The following is a 20313-nucleotide window of genomic DNA, read 5'->3' on the forward strand; positions in this document are numbered from 1 at the left end:
TCTGACCCTAGCGTGTTCCTTTAAGTTACTTTAACACTACCACATTTCCAACATTAAACCTAAAAATTAACACAAACCTAAGTCACTCTACTGCTAAATAGCATAAACAACATCATCTCATTAAAGTGGTAATGGTATCTGGAGTCTATCCTATCTCAATCAATCTGACACCACATAGCTCCTCTACTACTGGAGGTATACTAGTGTAACTTTACCTTAGCCCTACCAAGATGTACTAGCTGTGGTTGACAATAATAACTTGAGAGATCTTATCTGACACATTACCTAATGGCAACCTGATTATTACTGTCACCTATCATGCGCGGGCTAATGTAGAAGCTTCAGCCTGTGTAGCAGATAAGGGTCATGTTGCAAACTCCCAGGAACAGACATTCAGTATTAAACCATTTTATGAACAGTTTAACATTGAATCATAGGACAGTGCCAGGAATACAAGGTACCACAACCACTCCAATATCATTTTTGTTTGTGAGGTAGCAGCCTGCATTCAACACCTTCCATCATAAGAAGAACATGCTGCATGCAATAACTGTAGATGAATAAATTGAGAACCTGTTTAATATAACAAACATTTATCTTTCCATGGAAATATATTAAATGTTAAATATTTAGAAACTTTGCAAACGTGTAGACTTTTAAATATCATAGTAATCAATATTCCTTGTAATGTAAATCCACCAGAGGGAGTAACATTTTGTTTACTTTCTCATACTGCCTACATGTTGTTGTTTTTTTGTAATTTTAAAATGTTTATTAAATGAAGCTTTTACCCATTAATTGAACGCAGCTAGTGAAATCAAAGGTAAAGCTTTTAATAGTTCTGTGCAAGACCAATTAATAGAGCCATATATTGGATCAATTTAAATCAGTGTTAATTGCAATGACAGGCAAGGCTTTGTTTGAACACTTCATTAAACTTTTCTTTTTATGGGGATTTCTTCATTTCCACTAAAATGAACAAGTCACTATGCTTGACTTATTTTGCAATGAACTTTGATTATTTCTTTCCTAAGTATATTAAAATGAGTTGCATCCTTCCTAAATCCTCAGAATACCCTACACATAAGGTGATGAAACTTGTGATGCACATGTAAGAAGGCTCAATAATGGGATTGGAGGACAATTATTTGTGTGTACAAGTATATTTTTGCTTGTCAGAAATAACCATAAACCGCCTAAAGAATTCATAGTGCCTCTCAAAAGTCAGGTATTGTACTGAATTTAAACATTCTCTTATGTTGAGGATAGAAGTAAAATAAATCAAAGACTTTCTGAATTGGACCCAAATATCCAAGGTTAATTTTCTGAGAAAGCTGCAGTGGCTAGATAAGGCCATCCCCTGCAAATTAGTTTTGCTTCCCTGGATTACAGCTAAATTTATGCAGCTCGCTTATCCTTTCAGAAGCGCCTCTGAAGTGTCGTAATTAACTGGCACATATAAAGTGTGCAAATTTTCTGCTTGATGGCAGCCATTGCTTATTTCATCTAAGTTCTAACCCATATGGAAAGGTAGATTTTCCTGTTATAAAAAAAAAAAAAAAGAAACCCTTGAACACTTTAGTAGATTTCTTTGAGAACAAACATAAAACAGCTTCCGACATAAGTCTGTTTTATTATTTCAAAGAAACATACAGGCTTCTATTGGAGCAATTAGATCATTCTGTGTAAAAAAAAAAACTAAAAAGAAAAAAAACATAAATGAAATGAATTAAAAGAAGTCTTAGAATAACTCAAGAGAAATAGCGCCTTTCATCTTTTTTATCTTCATCATTCCCATGTCTGTCTGCACAGAAGGCAGAACAATGAGTGAGCAAATCATCTTTCATGAAACTATTTATTTTAAACAGGGAACTTTGTTATGCTTTTAGGATCAGATTTTTTACTCAGTGTTTAATAATGTTTATCATTTTGGCCTGGGAACATCAAGTAGAAATAACACTTGTAGGAATTTAAATAAATGTTATTTATATTGATATTTCTTGTGTTTAATCTAAAAAAATGCATAGGTAAGTATTTGCATATTTATTTTACATGCATTTATTTTACAGAAATATTTAGTTTTTTATTATTGTACAGCTGGGTACACAATAAAAATAGAGTTATTTTCTGCTTATTTAAAGGAACACTAGAGGGTCAGGAACTCAAACGTATTCCTGATCCTAAAGTGTTAAAAACACTATCTAGTCTCCCTGGTCCTCCTAAATATAGTAAAATCTAACCTTCATTCCAGTCTGCTGGTGCTGATTCTGCCCCTGATCTGCCTTCTTGGCTGACATAATCAGAAGTGATGATTTTAGCCAATCACAATGCTTTCCCATAGGAAAGCATTGGATTGGCTGAGATTGCCAAGGAGGTAGGCTGGGGGCGGAGTCAAACACCACCCTGGCCAATCAGCATCTCCTCATAGAGATGCAGTGATGCATCTCTATGAGGGAAGTTCAGTGTCTGCATGCGGAGAGTGGAGACACTGAATGTCAGTGCAGCACACTGTGCCCCAGAAAGCACCTGTTGTAGCCATCTGAAGAGTGGCCACTGGAGGTGTCCCTAGGCAACACTGTAAACATTGCATTGTCTCTGAAAAAATTACATTGAGCTGTAGCTGTTGTGGTGACTATAGTGTCCCATTAATTAATCTCTGAATAGTATTGATTACACAGAAATGTGCTTACTTATTAGTTGTGTAAAGGTGATCTATTTTTTCAGGACCATGTTGATGTGGGTTTCACTAGCACCTTGTCTAAGCTATATCCCTAAAATGTTAGTTATCCAGTTTCATTTTGACAAATCTAATCCTAGTCCTCACACAATACTCACACGGCCCATTCATTACCTGAGGTAACAGAACGTGGTTACACATATACTAGCCTCCCTTTGAGTTCTAGTAATGATAGAGTTGTTTTAAAAATAAACACCAACAAAAAGATGGAGGTATGTGGGTATATTAGTGGTACATTCTAGCAGATGTAAAAAAACAATTATTAGGCCGAGCAGCAAAAATAATATTCGACTGATATTCAATTACCCTGTAGGACAACAGCAAACATTGAAAATGATAAAGCAGGTGTAATGAAGTAGAACACCTAATAAAGGTACTGAAATGGTCCCTTTCTAATATCATGTTGTATGTGCGTTACATTTTATTACCTTCCTACACTACCTTGTTATCCTGTTAGCTATTAAAGTAGATTGACGCAGAGTCATTTTATGACAAAAAGCCAATTGTTTGTTGGATATAACAATACATATTCCCCTTGATCAACTAGATGTTGTTAAATCTGCCATTACCAAGAAAACTAATATTTATTATTTTAAGTGTGGAAAAAGTTATGTTTATTAGAGCATCTCAAAGGGGGTGAAGAAAGGAGTAGATGCCCAGCCCTTTAAAAAAAAAAAAAAAAAAAAAATGAAGCTGTTTGAGAAAGCCTATTAGTTCTGTCTCAGGATGAAAAAGCCAATTGTTTCTGTATCTTGTTTCATACTAAGATCTCACAGACACCCTGATGTTTATATAGTTTAATATTTTATTTCTATATTAGTGACAGAAGAAACACATGCATTATAATTCTCTCAGTTGTGACATTAAAAGTGCTAATTTGGGACTTTTGTGTTTGCATATGAAAACACAGTATTTACTTCAGAAAATATCACTATTTTCTGAGTGTGTATACTAATGCTAACTAGTTACTGGCTATGCCATTTTATGGGTTTTTGTTTAAAAACGTATACCACTGTTGAGTTACGTCATCTTAAAAATTACAAAGTTACATAACTTTCCAATTGAACCAGCTTTCCATCACAATTGCAAACAATAAACTATGCGAATAATATATCTGCAGTTTAACGTGCAATTTAAAAAAAAAAACTTTATTATAAATAACACTCATGATAGTATAGTATACCTGTGTTTTGGTAAATTAAGTAAATTGCAATTTGTAAAGTTTGTGGTGACATGATACATGATACTCTTAATTGGGTCCAAATATTTATGAATTCTTTATTCTGAATCCTGAGTCTCACATTCACCTGCAGCTAGAACATTTCCCTTGTACAAAAGCTTCTGTCCTTGTGCCAAATAGCTTATACACATAATTGGAAGGCAATTGTAGTGTCATGATACAGTCCAGCTTGTAAGCGAGGGAGAGATCAGCAAAAAATGTGAGGCAAGTAAGTGTCTGTTACATTGTATTCCCAATGAAGATAACCTAGGCAGCAACTGTATCACTAAGGAAAGCAAAATATCTGAGCAATACAAAGTTGCTCTGGGCAACCCTTTAAGCAATGTTGGGAACAATGTGAGAGCATGGAGGCAGAACTTCAGCAGCGGTGAGACCCGGAAGAGATTTCAGGGTAATTCCTGACAAAATCTTTGAGACTCATCTTAAATTGAATTTTCAGTACTGACTTTGTTTCCCCCTTTTCAAGTTCCTCCAATCAGTGTGTTTTATTATATTCAGTCATTATTTAAGTTTATTTCATGTTCCAGGCTTGTCCCTGCTTTGAGTACAGTGGCAGCCTTTCTACACCCCCCACTTGTGTTGGTAACTGGCAAAGCTACTGACCAAGAGCTCAACCTGAGGTCACAAGTATCTTGTATAGTGAAAACCATTCTACATCTTCAATGAGAGCAGTATTCTTGTTAAAATATTTTATCAGGAATGATATGTTTCACTTCACTGTGTTCAAGTATCTTCTGGGGTGTAGATTGTGTTACCACCCCAGCGAACTACACTTTTTATTCTAAAACTGCTTAACCACAGCCTCAGAAAATGTATAATAGAGAAATAGAAAACTAAAATACAATCCTAAATCAAGTTCATCTGGGCATGCATCACATTTTGCCTACTTTTATATAGCACCGATTTACAGAATTTGTCAGGGCTATAAAGGGACACTTAATGTTGATGTAATGCTGATATGTATATACATAGAAACGAAAAAGAAACTATAATGCTATCTACATAAATAAAGATAAAAGTTTTAAATCATAGATTTTAACTTAAAACTATGGCTTAATAATCAAGAAAAATTGTACAGCCTTAATTTTTTGGAAACCCTGTCACTTCATTAGTGATAATCTGAATAACCTTTAAATTTGCATTTCTCTTCTTATTGTTAAGCTGTTTTCCCAACCCTGAGAATGAAATTTTCATAAAGTAAATGTCAGAATGAAAATTAATATGTTTAGAAATTGAAAACCACTGACATCGAGAAGGTATAGATGTTCAATAAAAAAAAGCAGACATAACTTTTATAGAATTCAGCAATGAGGGAGAAGTTTAATCCCACTGAATCATAGAACAGACACACAATATTCATCATGGGAGCTATGTTCCCATTTTTTTAAGGTTAGATAATAACTGTGTCTGTCAAAGCAACTATAAATGGCTTCTTTATAAAATGCACAATGTTATTCATCCAAAATATGTTTATTAAGATGTTATACTTTTTCAGTATATTTTAACTGTCATTTCAAAAATATTAAGATTATGTAGTTTTATGAAGCATCATTACACCAAGATTTTTATTTTTATGACATTTATTAAAGTACTTAAAAATATATCCAGGATAAAATGTGGTTTTAAATATTTTTTTTATATATCAATTTTGCTATGTATCCATTGAAAGAAAGAAAGAAAGAACTGATTGTGGATCTACAAGAGAAGGAAAATATAAAATATGACAAAATAGAGAAGGTAGGCAAGAGGACAAAAGAAGAGGACACAGATGGCTACACAAAGAATTAGAGATACGGGTAAATAAGAGATCAAAAACTGGCTTATTGTTTCCCTCCCTTAATGAAAGCTGTAGATCCTGTAAGTCACAGGATTTCACTATTGATCAAGCTATATTAGCAACAAATGTTTATACTTCTAATAGATTCTGAGTATTAGGAAATTACATTTAAAAAATGCTAATCCGCCAATCCGTTCAAAACAAATAAGGCTGTCTCCAATAAGATTTATAACACATTTATGGAAAATCCTTTTTTAGAACAAAATGTAAAACCCTCTTTCAATCCCCAAGGACAAAAAGAAAAAAAGATTTATAACCCCAGGGGATGTAGAGAAGGAGAAAAAAAAGAGACACAAGGAAGGAGAACAGATACCTCAATACCATTCCTATAGTGTTTTTATACCCCACCTCCTCTAGACTGTGAGCTCGTTTGAACAGGGTCCTCAACTAGCTATTGTTCCTGTTACATTTTGTTATTGTCTCAATTGGCAAATTCCCCCCTTATTTTAAAGCAGTGCAGAATAAGATGGCGCAATATAAATACCAATAAAAATAATAATAATAATAACAATAGTGATAGAAAATACAGGCATCTTCAATTTAACCCCAGAATACTCACAAAACCACACATTAGTGCCCACAATAAAGGCTTAAAATATGCCCCAACAACATTGACCTAAACATTTTTAAGATTTAAGAAGTTTTTTGTTTTTTTTTTAATATGAGTCAAATGGATAAATACAAACACAGTAACCTAAAGCCAAAATCTACCCTTTTCCCATCCTGACAAGTATCCACACTACTTGAGATATTTGAGGAGATGGTTATGAAAGATATAGAAAAAAGGTCAAAGTAAACAATGGCCATTGCAGAGCTGAACTTGAGACTTTGAAGGAACTAGAACAGAATGAAGATATCGTGAATAAAATGGCCAACAAATGTGAGGTGATTATTATCCTGACAAATTAACATTATATGCAGGGTTCACTAAGATTAGTGGGGTATAAAGATATCTATGAGGCCTTGGATGGAGATCCATTTTAAACCATTAAACCATCTCTAAGGTAGCTATTAGAAGAATGAATAATGAGAATTATTACCATATCATAATATAATTTTAAACTTATTACCCACCCCAAGATTTCATTTTGCCCAAGATACATAAGAACATAACCTCACCACCAGACAAACACATTGTTTCAGAGAATAATTAATTCCCACTATGTAGAACATTTCCTCCAACCATACATCTCTAAAGGGAAATCACATCTGAAAGACACCACAGGCATCATTAATAACCTTAAACATTTGACCTGGCATGAGAACCAGTTTATGGTAGTGTTAGATGTTACATCATTATAGACCATCATAGACCATACAAATGCAATGGAAAATGCTATTAGGTATGAAGAGGAAATTGAGGAGAACCAACTGAATTTTATAATGAAGTGTATTCATTTTACCCGTACCAACAAAAATTTTTGGTATGATGGTAGATTTTTTTTCTACAGAAGACTGGTAACATAATGGGAATATAATTTGCCCCATGATTTGCTAATCTCTTTATGGGTGATTGGGAGAATCATTATGCTTGGAGTAATCATAATAGAATTACCACATTGCAAATTATAAGAGTTATATTGAATATGTCTTCATTATCTGGAGATGTAGCTAGGAGACTTTTATGACTTTTTAAGTAAGGGGTTCATCTCACAGGCACCTAGAGTACAGAGAATGTAGACTTTTTGCATTTAGTAATCTATGCAGAAGAAGAAAAAGCCAAGACAAGGACACATTTTATTTTTAAAGGAAAGTTGCTTTGTTGAGAAATGTACCCTATAATGAATTCAGAAGACTAAAAATAAATTGAATGGAAATAACTGAATACAAAGAACAAGCACAGGTGATTACGATTTTTTGTTTTTAGAAGAACTACAATTTAGAGGATTTGAATACATGTTGAGAGTAGAAATATTGAAGAGGGAATATTGAAGAGGGAAGAATACCCATAGTAGATAGTGATGTTGCGAACATAAAATTTTCGGTTCGCAAACGTCGAACGCGAACTTACGCAAATGGTCGCAAAGGGGCGAACCGCCATAGACTTCAATGGGCAGGCGAATTTTAAAACCCACAGGGATTCTTTCTGGCCACAATAGTGATGGAAAAGTTGTTTCAAGGGGGCTAACACCTAGACCGTGGCATGCCGGAGGGGGATCCATGGCAAAACTCCCATGGAAAATTACATAGTTGATGCAGAGTCTGGTTTTAATCCATAAAGGGCATAAATCACCTAACATTCCTAAATTGTTTGGAATACTGTGCTTTAAAACATCAGGTATGATGTTGTATCAATCAGGTAGTGTAAGGGTTACGCCCGCGCACAGTGACAGACCAAACTCCACATTTAATGCACTGCAAACAACCGCAAACAGTCCATTTGCACAACCACAAACTCCCCATTTGCACAAGGTTGAATACCAAGCTAGCCACGTCCCATTCCTTATCCTCACTGATGTAATTGAAGGTCTCTTCCTCCACCCAGCCACGTACAACACCAAGGGTCCCCGAAAGGTGACAACAAGCCCCCTGGGACGCCTGCTGTGTTTGGTCTTCCACCTCCTCAAAGCCACCTTCCTCCTCTGACTCCTCTTCTTCAGACTACTCTCTCTGCGTTGCCTCTCTCTGCGTTATTATAAGGTGAGTTAAGTAGTACTATTCCTATCAGTTTAATCCCTGTTACGTCCTCTATCAGGGGACGTATATATAAGGCATCGATTTTAGGAAGCAGGAGATGGAAAAACATGCTTGGTCAGTCCTCCTACATCAAATTTGGGGCACTGCGCGTGCATTCTAATGTGCCACCAGAAAGGAGTGGTGTGTTAAGTAGTACTATTCCTATCAGTTTAATCCCTGTTACGTCCCCTATCAGGGGACGTGTATATAAGGCATCGATTTTAGGAAGCGGAGATGGAAAAAGATGCTTGGTCGGTCCTCCTACTTCAAATTTGGGGCACTGTGCGTGCAATCTAATGTGCCACCAGATAGGAGTGGTGTGTTAAGTAGTACTATTCCTATCAGTTTAATCCCTGTTACGTCCCCTATCAGGGGACGTGTATATAAGGCATCGATTTTAGGAAGCGGGAGATGGAAAAAGATGCTTGGTCGGTCCCCCTACTTCAAATTTGGGGCACTGCGCGTGCAATCTAATGTGCCACCAGATAGGAGTGGTGTGTTAAGTAGTCCCCCTCATCAGGCCTTTTTTAGTCGAATGTATCGCCCACTGTCAGTCCCTTCGGGATCCATCCCTCATTCATCTTAATAAAGGTGAGGTAATCTAGACTTTTTTGACCTAAGCAACTTCTCTTCTCAGTGACAATACCTCCTGCTGCACTGAAGGTCCTTTCTGACAGGACACTTGAAGAGGGGCAGGCCAGAAGTTCTATCGCAAATTGGGATAGCTCAGGCCACAGGTCAAGCCTGCACACCCAGTAGTCAAGGGGTTCATCGCTCCTCAGAGTAACGATATCTGCAGTTAAGGCGAGGTAGTCTGCTACCTGTCGGTCGAAGGGCTGTGGCGATGCGTAGGACTTAAAAAGCTCCGCATGTCCTCCATCAACAACACGTCTGTAAAGCGTCCTGTCCTTGCCGGCGTGGTCGTGGGAGGAGGAGTATTACTTTCACCTCTTTTCCTGTTAGATTCCCGTTGTGCTGTGACATCACCCTTATACGCTGTCTAAAGCATACTTTTTAATTGATTTTGGAACTGCTGCATCCTTTCCGACTTGCCGTAATTCGGTAACATTTCAGGCACTTTCTGCTTATACCGGGGGTCTAGTAGCGTGGACACCCAGTACAGGTCATTCCCCTTCAGCCTTTTTATACAAGGGTACCTCAACAGGCACGACAGCATGAAAGACCCCATTTGCACAAGGTTGGATGCGTACAACACGTACAACACCACGGGTACCAGATAGGTGACAACAAGCACTCTGGGATATACGTGGATATCTGTGAAATAGGCGCTTACACAGTGTGGAAACAATAGTAGTACAATAGCAGCTACCACCCAAATAGGAACCCTTCGTCCTAATATAAAGTAACAGATAATAAAATAAACACCATAACCTCACACAGTGGGAAAATGGTGCTCAAGAGTGGAGCACTTAAATCATACACTTACCCCTCGGGGTTAAAGAGGAGTGTACAACAGTAGTGGAATCCTAAAAAGGTATATAAAGTACAAATATAGAGTAGTACTGTACAACAAACGTACTTTATAAGTATTTGACAAGAACGCACTCACGTGGTTCAGAGCCTATGAATGACCGGCTCTGATCTTGTATGCAGACGTGTACTTTAAGGTGACACACACCTTTCTTGTATAAATCACAACCTCAGAAAGGGGAACAAAAAACGGAGAAAACAGGGAAGCCAAGCCGACCCTGGTGTAGAGACCTTTGGTGTATTCAATATATAAATTGCTAATACAAGTAGTTGCTCACCTTCTAAAGAGCCTATAACTCGGCTCTCAGCGTATGCACAGATATATAAATTCAGGGTGATATTTGCCCTTCTTGGTAGCAGAAAGTGGAGTTCCTTCAAACCAGCTCGTAGTAAAATTAAAACATTTATTCAAATGAAAAATACATACAAATAATGCCGGTGTCGGGAACCCATCCAAAACGCGTTTCACTGATTGAATTCAGCTTTATCAATTGGTAATACATTCTCTGCTACACATGATTTAAATAACTCACACATTCACATCATTGGTGCGCCAGGCCGATATTCTAGCCAATCGCTAGTTGTTGTTACCCCGCCTGTCAGGTGATGTTAATGGTGCGTAATCTGTCCCCCTTGTGATGACATCACGCACCATACGCCGTGCGGATGACATCACATATGGGACGCCGATCCTACGTTCTTCTGAACCCGGAAATGGAAATCCTCGTCAGTCGCAATCCCTTCATTAGCTGGTCTTTAGTGTTGTGGCTGAAAGTCCGGTTTCTTCATACAGGAGGTGGCCATCTTTGTTACTGGCCAAGTCCATTTATCAATGTAGATATGTACAGAGTAGCTCATTCCCAGATATTAAAATGAAATGTGGAATGGGAAATAGAAAATAGTGATTTCCATTTCTGGGTTCAGAAGAACGTAGGATCGTCGTCCCATATGTGATGTCATCCGCACGGCGTATGGTGCGTGATGTCATCACAAGGGGGACAGATTACGCACCATTAACATCAGATATGAGTTGCACTGGTGTGACACTGTGCCCTGGCAAGCCGTGAAATGCACACTCGTGAAGGAAACTTACTGCAATTATATTACAGTCAAAAAAGTTTAGTTTTTATTAAATGCAAGCTATTGTGACACCAGATATGAGTGGTGGCACTGGGCAAGTGGGGACAGAATACGCTGTGAGCCTGACACACACGCTGGCAGACAACTAACTGCTATTCAATCTATTACAGTCAAAATTGTATATATTTTTTTTTTAAATGTACACTACTGTTACACCAGATATGAGTTGCAATGGTGTGACACTGTGCCCTGGCAGGCCCTGAAATGCACACTAGTGAAGGAAACTGGCTGCTATTATATTACAGTCCAAAACTTTTTTTTTGTTAAATGCAAGCTATTGTGACACCAGATATGAGTGGTGGCACTGGGCAAGTGGGCACAGTATACGCTGTGAGCCTGACACACACGCTGGCAGACAACTAACTGCTATTCAATCTATTACAGTCAAAACTTTTTTATTTATTTTTAAATGTACACTACTGTTACACCAGATATGAGTTGCACTGGTGTGACACTGTGCCCTGGCAAGCCGGGAAACGCACACTCGTGAAGGAAACTTACTGCTATTATATTACAGTCAAAAAAGTTTAGTTTTTTGTTAAATGCAAGCTATTGTGACACCAGATATGAGTGTTGGCACTGGGCGAGTGGGCACAGTATACGCTGTGAGCCTGACACACACGCTGGCAGACAACTAACTGCTATTCAATCTATCACAGACAAAATTATTATTATTTTTTTTTAAATGTACACTACTGTTACACCAGATATGAGTTGCAGTGGTGTGACACTGTGCCCTGACAGGCCCTGAAACGCACACTCATGAAGGAAACTGACTGCTATTATATTACAGTCCAAAAAGTTTAGTTTTTTTTAAATGCAAGCTATTGGGACAACAGTGAGTGAGTGGTGGCACTGGGCAAGTGGGCACACTATACGCTGTGAGCCTGACACACACGCTGGCAGACAACTAACTGCTATTCAATCTATTACAGTCAAAATTGTATTATTATTTTTTTTAAATGTACACTACTGTTACACCAGATATGAGTTGCACTGGTGTGACACTGTGCCCTGGCAGGCCCTGAAATGCACACTCGTGAAGGAAACTGACTGCCATTATATTGCAGTCCAAAAAGTTTTTTTGGGGTAAATGCAAGCTATTGTGACACCAGTGAGTGAGTGGTGGCACTGGGCAAGTGGGCACAGTTTACGCTGTGAGCCTGACACACACGCTGGCAGACAACTAACTGCTATTCAATCTATTACAGTCAAAATTGTATTTTTTTTTTTAAATGTACACTACTGTTACACCAGATATGAGTTGCACTGGTGTGACACTGTGCCCTGGCAGGCCCTGAAATGTACACTAGTGAAGGAAACTGGCTGCTATTATATTACAATCCAAAACATTTGTTTTTGTTAAATGCAAGCTATTGTGACACGAGATATGAGTGGTGGCACTGTGCAAGTGGGCACAGTATACGCTGTGAGCCTGACACACACGCTGGCAGACAACTAACTGCTATTCAATCTATTACAGTCAAAATTGTATTATTATTTTTTTTAAATGTACACTACTGTTACACCAAATATGAGTTGCACTGGTGTGACACTGTGCCCTGGCAAGCCGTGAAACGCACACTCGTGAAGGAAACTTACTGCTATTATATTACAGTCCAAAAAGTTTACTTTTTATTAAATGCAAGCTATTGTGACACCAGTGAGTGAGTTGTGGCACTGGGCAAGTGGGCACAGTTTACGCTGTGAGCCTGAAACACACGCTGGCAAACAACTAACTGCTATTCAATCTATTACAGTTAAAATTTTATTTTATTTTTTAAAATGTACACTACTGTTACAACAGATATGAGTTGCAGCGGTGTGACACTGTGCCCTGGCACGCCCTGAAACGCACACTCATGAAGGAAACTGACTGCTATTATATTACAGTCCAAAAAGTTTAGTTTTTTTTAAATGCAAGCTATTGGGACAACAGTGAGTGAGTGGTGGAACTGGGCAAGTGGGCACAGTATACGCTGTGAGCCTGACACACACGCTGGCAGACAACTAATTGCTATTCAATCTATTACAGTCAAAATTGTATTATCATTTTTTTTTAAATGTACACTACTGTTACACCAGATATGAGTTGCACTGGTGTGACACTGTGCCCTGGCAGGCCCTGAAACGCACACTCGTGAAGGAAACTGACTGCCATTATATTGCAGTCTAAAAAGTATTTTTTTGGTTAAATGCAAGCTATTGCAACACCAGTGAGTGAGTGGTGGCACTGGGCAAGTGGGTGTCACGTCTAAACATTTGTTATGAAGGAACACAACTGCAGATTTCGTATAGTTTGAATATTTATTATAATAAGTAAATGGTATTGACTTTAATTCCAACTTACAGGTACTGTAGTTTTAAGTAGTAAATGATAACTGAAGTCCACAATTACAGGCACTGTAGCTTTAAGTAGTAAATGATAACTGAAGTCCACAATTACAGGCACTGTAGCTTTAAGTAGTAAATGATAACTGAAGTCCACAATTACAGGCACTGTAGCTTTAAGGAGTAAACGATAGTAAATTGCAGACACTGAATCAATAAAGAGTCTCTTAGTAGAATCAACGGTTTAGGTGATAAGTAATTACAATAGCTGTTCCATACTTTAACTGAAGCAAGACAGATGCAGATAACTGATATGAAGTATGAGTTGAAGTTAGCTGTAACGGGATTGTTTTTACCGAAGGACTTTTGGAGACAGGTAATAACAGCTTTTAGATGCAACTCTTATCACATTGGTTTTACTTAGCTTCCGGCACATAGAACACTGGTTCCCGAGATCTCCTCAGAGGCGTATGAAGAGTGTTTAATCTTTAGTCGTGGATGAGGAGAGGTGAAGGGAACTTTGCAGAGTCTTTCAGTCCGGTCTGGTAGCAGAGGCTTTCACAACGAAGTTGTAGCCGGGTTGTGAGTAAGGAACGTAGTTCAATAATCCAGCCTTGATCAGCTGGTGCAGTCAGATTAAATAGGCAGACCGTGTCATACAGGGGTGTGGCTAGGCTCCGTGGAACCAGGAAGTAAGAGGATACCATAGTTAAGGCATTACAGTACCCCCTCTCTAATGAGCAACCTCTGGGTGCTATTGAGTTGGCTTAGAAGGGTTATGCTTGTGAAATTTGGAAATCAATTTATTAGCATGAACAACAGAGGAGTTTTCCCATGTATCTTCATCAACACCATATCCTTTCCATCTGATGAGGTATTGTAAGGAGCCACGATGGATCCTTGAATCCCGTATACTTTGAATTTCGTATTCTTCTTCACCCTGGACCAATATGGGATCAGGAGAAGTAGTGACATTTCTTTGGAAAGGGTCAGGATGATAAGGCTTTAGCAAGGACACATGTTTGGATCTTTGGCATACAGAACAGGAATTGACATAAGATTCAATAGTTTGGTCTTGACGAGGCCACCAATAGTATCTTTTAGACAATTCAAGAGTCTTTTTCATACCTGGATGACCTGCCAGAGGAGAATCATGAATAATTTCAAGTACTTTAATTCTGAAAGAGGGAGGTACATAAATCCGGTCTTTAAAATAGTAGAGACCGTTTTTCTTGGATAATTTACTTGATTTAGGAAGTTCAAGAGCGTCTTCACTGAGACCTTTAACGTCGTCGATAAGAGAAGATAGGATTCCAATGACTGTAGGAGGAGGAGACTCCAGTTCGGTGTCAGAACAACATGAGGTTTTAGCTGGTTCTTTCGTAGACTGGAGAATTGGAATACGTTGCAAGCATGTTTTCTTGCAATAATCAGAATCAAATGCAAGAGAGAAGGGAAACCATGAGATTTGAGGGTTGTGGTTCCTTAACCAGTTGATCCCTAATATAATAGGAAATAATGGTGATGAGATGACATCAAATATAAGACTTTCCGTATGAGTATGATTGATGGTTACTTTTAGAGGGATGGATTCATGAAGTATTGGTCCCGATGAGATGAGGGACCCGTCAATCACTTTAACAGGTACAGAAGTTCTTTTACGAACACAAGGAATTTTATTCTTTGTTACAAAGGCTGAGTCGATGAATACTCCATTTGCACCGGAATCGATAACAGCCTTGGTTATAATTCTTTTATTGTCCCACTGTAATACAAGAACGATAGGGGACATTTGAGTATTTGCTGTAGAGGGAAGTACACTTAGGATGGAAGAGGCATGAGACTGCCTTCTGCCTTTTATCCGTTTCAATGAAGGACAATCAGAGACTAAATGAACTTGAGAGGCACAATACATGCATAGGTTTAATTGACGTCTTCGATTTTTCTCTTCAGGAGTGAGGGGACTTCTTATTATCCCTATTTCCATAGGTTCGATTGGTTCAGATGGGTTGTCAGGAGGCTTTGGAGCCCCTATTTCCATAGGTTCACTTGGTATGGAAGTCTTATCTGGAGCTTTTGAGGGAGTGAAAGGTTTGCGGTCTTTTGAATGTGAAAGGGCTTTTTCGGCATTTCTTTCTCTTAATCTTCTGTCAATGCTGATTGATAGGCGAATTAGAGCGTTCAAATTAGTAGGGAGTTCTGTTCTAGATAATTCATCTTTTACAGCTTCCGATAAACCAATTCGAAATTGGTTGCGCAATGTGATGTCATTCCATTGCGTTTCTATAGCCCATCTTTTGAATTCAGCAATGTAATCTTCAACGGGTCTATTTCTTTGCTGTAGTGTTCTGATTGTTAAATCAGCTGTAGCTTGTTTGTTAGGATCTTCATAGAGAAGAGACATGGCTTCAAAAAATTCATCCAGTGAATCTAAAATGGGGTCATCGTTTTCCAGAAAGGAATGAGCCCATGACATAGGTTCACCTCTTAGAAAGGAAATAACCGAACAAACTTTAGTTCTTTCTGTAGGATAGGATCTAGGTTTCAAAGCAATTAAAAGTTTGCAAGAGTTGAGGAACTCCCTGTATCTGGAACGATCTCCATAGAACTTTTCAGGGTTACACACAGCAGGATCACTAGCCGAGTGCAGAGTAGTATGAGGAGTATGAGTTTGTAAATCTCTGATATAAGTGAGAAGTCTTTCATTAGTAACTTGCAGGTCTTGCACACTTTGGGCTAGTGCATTAACTCTTTGATTCAGCGTAGCTATAGTAGAATCGAAATCTGCTGGATCCATTACAATGGCTGGATTATTCTGTCACGTCTAAACATTTGTTATGAAGGAACACAACTGCAGATTTCGTATAGTTTGAATATTTATTATAATAAGTAAATGGTATTGACTTTAATTCCAATTTACAGGTACTGTAGTTTTAAGTAGTAAATGATAACTGAAGTCCACAATTACAGGCACTGTAGCTTTAAGTAGTAAATGATAACTGAAGTCCACAATTACAGGCACTGTAGCTTTAAGTAGTAAATGATAACTGAAGTCCACAATTACAGGCACTGTAGCTTTAAGGAGTAAACGATAGTAAATTGCAGACACTGAATCAATAAAGAGTCTCTTAGTAGAATCAACGGTTTAGGTGATAAGTAATTACAATAGCTGTTCCATACTTTAACTGAAGCAAGACAGATGCAGATAACTGATATGAAGTATGAGTTGAAGTTAGCTGTAACGGGATTGTTTTTACCGAAGGACTTTTGGAGACAGGTAATAACAGCTTTTAGATGCAACTCTTATCACATTGGTTTTACTTAGCTTCCGGCACATAGAACACTGGTTCCCGAGATCTCCTCAGAGGCGTATGAAGAGTGTTTAATCTTTAGTCGTGGATGAGGAGAGGTGAAGGGAACTTTGCAGAGTCTTTCAGTCCGGTCTGGTAGCAGAGGCTTTCACAACGAAGTTGTAGCCGGGTTGTGAGTAAGGAACGTAGTTCAATAATCCAGCCTTGATCAGCTGGTGCAGTCAGATTAAATAGGCAGACCGTGTCATACAGGGGTGTGGCTAGGCTCCGTGGAACCAGGAAGTAAGAGGATACCATAGTTAAGGCATTACAGTGGGCACAGTTTACGCTGTGAGCCTGACACACACGCTGGCAGACAACTAACTGATATTCAATCTATTACAGTCAAAATTTTTTTTTTTTTTTAAATGTACACTACTGTTACACCAGATATGAGTTGTACTGGTGTGACACTGTGCCCTGGCAGGCCCTGAAACGCACACTCGTGAAGGAAACTGACTGCCATTATATTGCAGTCCAAAAAGTTTTTTTTTGTTAAATGCAAGCTATTGTGACACCAGTGAGTGAGTGGTGGCACTAGGCAAGTGGGCACACTATACGCTGTGAGCCTGACACACACGCTGGCAGACAACTAGCTGCTATTGAATCTATTAAAGTCAAAATTGTATTTTTTTTTAAATGTACACTACTGTTACACCAGATATGAGTTGCACTGGTGTGACACTGTGCCCTGGCAGGCCCTGAAATGCACACTAGTGAAAGAAACTAACTGCTATTATATTACAGTCCAAAAAGTTTAGTTTTTTTTAAATGCAAGCTATTGGGACACCAGTGAGTGAGTGGTGGCACTGGGCAATTGGGCACAGTATACGCTGTGAGCCTGACACACACGCTGGCAGACAACTAACTGCTATTCAATCTATTACAGTCAAAACTTTTATATATTTTTTTTAATGTACACTACTGTTACACCAGATATGAGTTGCACTGGTGTGACACTGTGCCCTGGCAAGCCGTGAAACGCACACTCGTGAAGGAAACTTACTGCTATTATATTACAGTCAAAAATGTTTAGTTTTTATTAAATGCAAGCTATTGGGACACCAGTGAGTGAGTGGTGGCACTGGGCAAGTGGGCACAGTATACGCTGTGAGCCTGACACACACGCTGGCAGACAACTAACTGCTATTCAATCTATTACAGTCACAATTTTTTTTTTTTTTTTTAAATGTACACTACTGTTACACCAGATATGAGTTGCACTGGTGTGACACTGTGCCCTGGCAGGCCCTGAAATGCACACTAGTCAAGGAAACTGGCTGCTATTATATTACAGTCCAAAAGTGTTTTTTTGTTAAATGCAAGCTATTGTGACACCAGTGAGTGAGTGGTCGCACTGGGAAAGTGGGCACAGTATACGCTGTGAGCCTGACACACACGCTGGCAGACAACTAACTGCTATTCAATCTATAACAGTCATTTTTTATTTATTTTTTAAATGTACACTACTGTTACACCAGATATGAGTTGCATTGGTGTGACACTGTGCCCTTGCAGGCCCTGAAACGCACACTCATGAAGGAAACTGACTGCTATTATATTACAGTCCAAAAAGTTTAGTTTTTTTTTTAAATGCAAGCTATTGGGACACCAGATATGAGAGAGTGGTGGCACTGGGCAGGCCCTGAAACGCACACTAGTGAAGGAAACTGACTGCTATTATATTACAGTCCAAAAAGTTTAGTTTTTTTTAAATGCAAGCTATTGGGACGCCAGTGAGTGAGTGGTGGCACTGGGCAAGTGGGCACAGTATATGCTGTGAGCCTGACACACACGCTGGCAGACAACTAACTGCTATTCAATCTATTACATTCAAATTATTTTTATTTTTTTAAATGTACACTACTGTTAATCCAGATATGAGTTGCACTGGTGTGACACTGTGCCCTGGCAGGCCCCTGAAACGCACACTCGTGAAGGAAACTGACTGCCATTATATTGCAGTCCAAAAAGTTTTTTTTGTTAAATGCAAGCTATTGGGACACCAGTGAGTGAGTGGTGGCACTGGGCAAGTGGGCACAGTATACTCTGTGAGCCTGACACACACGCTGGCAGACAACTAACTGCTATTCAATCTATTACAGTCAAAATTGTATTTTCTTTAAAAAATGTACACTATTGTTACACCAGATGTTATTTGCACTGGTGTGACACTGTGCCCTGGCAGGGCCTGAAACGCACACTAGTGAAGGAAACTGACTGCTATTATATTACAGTCCAAGCTATTGTGACACCAGATATGAGTGGTGGCACTGGGCGAGTGGGCACAGTATACGCTGTGAGCCTGACACACACGCTGGCAGACAACTAACTGCTATTCAATCTATTACAGTCCAATTATTTTTTTTAAATGTACACTACTGTTACACCAGATATGAGTTGCACTGGTGTGACACTGTGCCCTGGCAGGCCCTGAAATGCACACTCATGAAGGAAACTGACTGCTATTATATTAGAGTCCAAAAAGTTTAGGTTTTTTTAAATGCAAGCTACTGGAACACCAGATATGAGAGAGTGGTGGCACTGGGCAGGCCCTGAAACGCACACTAGTGAAGGAAACTGACAGCTATTATATTACAGTCCAAAACGTTTAGTTTTTTTTAAATGCAAGCTATTGGGACACCAGTGAGTGAGTGGTGGCACTGGTCAAGTGGGCACAGTATACGCTGTGAGCCTGACACACACGCTGGCAGACAACTAACTGCTATTCAATCTATTACAGTCAAAATTCTATATTTTTTTTTTAAATGTACACTACTGTTACACCAGATATGAGTTGCACTGGTGTGACACGGTGCCCTGGCAGGCCGTGAAACGCACACTCGTGAAGGAAACTGACTGCTATTATATCACAGTCCAAAAAGTTTTTTTTTGTTAAATGCAAGCTATTGTGACACCAGATATGAGTGTTGGCACTGGGCAAGTGGGCACAGTATACGCTGTGAGCCTGACACACACGCTGGCAGACAACTAACTGCTATTCAATCTATTACAGTCAATTTTTTTTAAATGTACACTACTGTTACACCAGATATTAGTTGCACTGGTGTGACACTGTGCCCTGGCAGGCCCTGAAACGCACACTCGTGAAGGAAACTGACTGCTATTATATTACAGTCCAAAAGTTTTTGTTTTGTTAAATGCAAGCTATGGTGACACCAGATAAGAGTGGTGGCACTGGACGAGTGGGCACAGTATACGCTGTGAGCCTGACACACACGCTGGCAGACAACTAACTGCTATTCAATCTATTACAGTCAAACTTTTTTTTTTTTAAATGTACACTACTGTGACACCAGATATTAGTTGCACTGGTGTGACACTGTGCCCTGGCAGGCCCTGAAACGCACACTCATGAAGGAAACTGACTGCTATTTTATTACAGTCCAAAAAGTTTAGTTTTTTTAAATGCAAGCTATTGGGACACCAGATATGAGAGAGTGGTGGCACTGGGCAGGACCTGAAACGCACACTAGTGAAGGAAACTGAC

This window comes from Pelobates fuscus, chromosome 4, assembly GCF_036172605.1.
Source record: "Pelobates fuscus isolate aPelFus1 chromosome 4, aPelFus1.pri, whole genome shotgun sequence".
NCBI lineage: Eukaryota > Metazoa > Chordata > Amphibia > Anura > Pelobatidae > Pelobates > Pelobates fuscus.